The 4,382-nt window shown below is 46.1% G+C and overlaps 1 pseudogene; it reads left to right on the forward strand.

The window, feature by feature from the left end:
- Nucleotides 1–3,655: 3,655 nt before the first annotated feature.
- Nucleotides 3,656–4,065, forward strand: LOC109567751 (large ribosomal subunit protein eL33 pseudogene; annotated as a pseudogene).
- The last annotated feature ends 317 nt before the right edge of the window (nt 4,066–4,382 follow it).

A 4,382-nucleotide genomic window follows, 5' to 3' on the forward strand; every position in this document is an offset into this window, starting at 1 on the left:
TGTCCTGGCCTTGATCTCTCCCACCAAGGACTGATGAGTTTTCTCTCGGGGCCCTTCTCAAAGTGCAAGTCCTCAGTTTCCCCTTTGCCCTGGAGCCTGGAGCACAGAGCCCTTTACTCACAGCCGTGTCACCACTGCGGAAGATGGACCCAAGCTATCACCTCAGGGACCCCCGCCTCTCCTGTCCAGGAGGCCATCTGACTTTCCTGCCAAGAGGGCCAGGGAACATTTGCCCATGTTGCCAAGGAGCCATCTCAGTGCTGTGTGCAATTCTGTGAGGGAAGAACCGGCTCTCGTCCTCATGGGAGACTCTGGTTAAGAGAGGCCAGGGTCACACGGAGGCCTGAACCAGCGCTGCTTCACTCAAGGGCCTTCTGTCTGAAGGATGCCCCACAAGGTCAAGTCACCATAGGGGGCCCTTGAGCCCCTGGGGCCGCTGGAGGGGCCTTGGACCAGCTCTCCCAAGAGACATCAGTTCAGGCTGTGCCGGGGCTGCTGACACACGTGAGGTGAAAGGTTGGACAGAGCTGAGCTTGACTTGGTCTCTGCCGTTGCCAGCTGTGTGATCTCAGGCAACTTACTTAACCTCTCAGAACCAGTCCTCAAACCAGCCCAATGGAGTTAACAGCAAAACCTCCCCCGTTGTGTTGATGTGAGAATTAAATGAGTCAATGAGTGGAAAGTGCTTTACCAGAGTCTGACACTAGTGAGCACAAGATGAATGTCAGCCTCTCACACTGGAATCCCTGCTACACGGTGTTGAGAAATTCTGTATTAAATTTTTATACACTGTATCTCACTCAATTCTGGTTTCTACTGAGTGATGCAGTGAATGGTTCTTGGAGTAGGCATGACAACTGAATCTCAGAGAGGTGAAATGACTTCTCCAGGGCAACACAGACTGTCAGAGGCAAAACTGGATTCCATTTGAAGTCAGAGCTGGTTCTTCCCCTGCTGGCCATAGCAAAGAGATGAGAGTTTTCCTCTCCATCTTATTTTCTGACAATCCCAACTCCCAGAACAGTACACAAGGAGGTCTCACAATTCAGGACTTCTCTTGAGCAGTAGCCCACTTGGGTCAGTGCTGAGCCTTTGTCCAGGCTGTTCCATCCACCTGGTCATCATTCCTTCCCTCCTTCCAGCTTCTCAATCCTCCTCAGCCCTAAGACTCTGCTCAGGAGCTGTCTCCTGGTAAGTGGGGGCCACTCCTCATTGTCTCCCCAACAAAAAGACCATGTTTTCCAGCTGGTAGGTCTACCCAAGCTACCTCGTCATCATTGTCCCATACAGACGGAGGGCTCAGGAAGTGTCAGCTCTCATAAAAAAGGTTTACACTTTTTTAGTCATCTTTTTCCCATATTTTTGGTAAGAAAATAATTGACATTCATCACTGTATAAGTTGAAGCCAACAGTTTGATTTCTGTGTACCATGAAGTGATTATGACAATAGGTTCAGCTAACATTCAAGTTCTCATATAGACACAATAAAAAATAAAGGAAAAAGAACAACAATTTTTCCTTGTGATGAGAACTCTTAGAATTTGCTAACAAAGTTTCTATATATCATACATCACTGCTAGCTATAGTCATCATGTTGTACATTATACCCCTAGTATTAAAATATTAGGAAGAGTAGCAATAAATGCCTACATAAAGAAGCAAGAAAAACCCAAATAAACAACCTACCTCTGTACCTTAGGGATTAGAAAAAGAAGAATAACTAAGCCCTAAGTTACCACTGAAAGAGTACAATAAAGATTACAGCAGGAGTGAATTAAATAAGAAGAGAAAAATAATTGAAAATATTAACCAAACTAATATTGGTGCTTTGAAAATGTAAAAGAAATGAAAAACCCTTAGCTAGATCTTATGATTCACAGGGGGCTTTAAGTCTTCACATGTTGCCTGGGTCTGCTTTGTCCTCAAGATAGTATTTATATACAAATATTTTGGCAAAGTTCACTAGAAAAAGAAGCTGTACAAAGGGGATGAGACAATGTATTGTTATAATGCCTTGATCCAAGTGTGCCTGAAGTCCTCCTTGCCACAAAAATTTCAGTTCAAATACATTTCTCACTTCTTGTTTTTATTTTTATTGAAGCCAGTGTGAGTCAGCTTATACCATTCAAATCCACAGGGAGTCCTGACAACACATTTTTAGACTCATATCTTTGTCCTCCATTCTGATGCCTACACGAGGGTCACACAACCACTTTGGAAACATAACAGACATCAAAGCCACAGGAGAGCGTAGAGGTCATCATTTTATCCTCTTTGCTGGAAAGTCTAGGGAGACTGTGGCCCGCACGAATGGCTTGGCACTGCAGGTGCACTTCACCATTGGTGCTCACAACAACACACTTAATAGGTATGGAATACCTCGTTTTCCGGTTGAGGATATTGAGGTTCAGGGAAGGACGGTGACTGCCCTAGGTCTCACAAGGACAGGAGCCCAGTCTTTGCATCCGCAGGGAAGGTCAGGGCACACTGAGGCCAGCTGGTGGGGCAAGATGTTCCTTGGACTTGGATATGTTTATTCCTCGACTACTGCTGTTGGAGTTGGTTGTTAGCCCTGGTGCATTGGGCCCCTGTCAACCTGGAACATCTGGTCCAGGAAGCCCAAATGGGTGCCCACTTGGCACCAGCAGAGACCTCTGAGTCACCTGTGTCCATCTCCTCCAGTCCCCCAACTGCATCTCATTTCTGGAATTTTTAAAGGCTTACAGGATGAGTTGATGCCTCATTTGGAGATATTTGTTCCCAAAAAAGAGAATACATCTCTTTGGGGACGTAAGTTTAATATCAAAGATCAAAAAGTGAAACTGAAAGTCACCTAGTTGTGTCCAATTATTTACGACCCCACAGACCATACAGATCATGGAATTTTCCAGGCCAGAATACTGCAGTGCCTAGCCATTCCCTTCCCCACAGGATCTTCCTAACACAAACCCCTCTGTCTCCCACATTGCAGGCAGATTCTTTACCAGCTGAGCCACCAGGGAAGCCCATAGTTTGTTGAGTCACTCATGTAGACAAAGGGTTCCTCTTGGAGTGCTGTGCTCTGCTGTGTTTAGTTGCTCATCATGTCTGACTTCTTGCACACCCATGGCCTGTAGCCTGCCAGCCTCCTCTGTCCATGGGGATTCTCCAGGCAAGAGTACTGAAGGGGTGTGCCATGCCCTCTTCCAGGGGATCTTCCCAACCCAGGGATCAAGCCCAGGTCTCCCACATTACAGGCGGATTCTTTACCAACTGAGCCACCAGGGAAGATGAATAAACCTTGCATATTCTTACAGAGCAGAAGTGGTCTGAGGCCAACTCCACCAGAGCTTGGGAAAATTAGAGGGCTGCGGGGGCTGTCCAGGTATCTCACGGGCTTAGGCTTTCTCTTCTGTGATATCAGGGTCAGGATGAAGGTTCTCTTCACCTTTACCTCTACCTGTTTGCTGGTGCCTAAAATCCCCTTCCCCAAGAATAAGACTTTTCTTCTCTGAATATAAGTGAGTATAAAAGTCTGAATGGCCTCAAGAGAGAGGAAACTAGAATTCATACCATGTAGGTGGCCCACACGTGAAGTCTGGGAATCAAGCAGTTCTGGGTTCTAATTCTGGCTCTGCATAAAAAAGAATGAAATAGCTCTTTCAGCCATCTTGGACCCTGTGAAGGCCTGCGGGGAACGGGACTTCTAAAATGACAAATATGTCTGGAAGGCTGTGGTCCAAGACCATTTTTGCTGGCTATAAACGGGGTCTACAGAACCAAAGGGAACACACTGCTCTCCTGAAAATTGAAGGTGTATATGCTCGAGATGAAACTGAATTCTATTTAGGCAAGAGATGTGCTTATGAGTACAAAGCAAAGAACAACACAGAAACTCCTGGTGGAAAACCTAACAAAACCAGAGTAATCTGGGGAAAGATAACTCGAGCTCATGGAAACAGTGGCATGGTTTGTGCCAAATTCCGAAGCAACCTTCCTGCTAAGGCCATTGGACACAGAATTCGTGTGATGCTGTACCCTTCGAGAATTTAAACTTCTTGAAAATAAATAACAGTGTGGATTTGTTCTGTTAAAAAAAAAAAGAATGAAATAATAACATTTGCAGCAACAAGTGGATGGATGTAGAGATAATCATAGTAAATGAACTAGGTCAGTTCCATTCAGTCGCTCTGTCATGTCCGACTCCTTGCAACCCCATGAATCGCAGCATGCCAGGCCTCCCTGTCCATCACCAACTCCCAGAGTTCACTCAGACTCATGTCCATCGATACAGTGATGCCATCCAGCCATCTCAGCCTCTGTCGTCCCCTTCTCCTCCTGCCCCCAATCCCTCCCAGCATCAGAGTCTTTTCCAATGAGTCAACTCTTCGCACGATGTGGCC

Source organism: Bos indicus, chromosome 13 (genome assembly GCF_029378745.1).
Source record: "Bos indicus isolate NIAB-ARS_2022 breed Sahiwal x Tharparkar chromosome 13, NIAB-ARS_B.indTharparkar_mat_pri_1.0, whole genome shotgun sequence".
NCBI lineage: Eukaryota > Metazoa > Chordata > Mammalia > Artiodactyla > Bovidae > Bos > Bos indicus.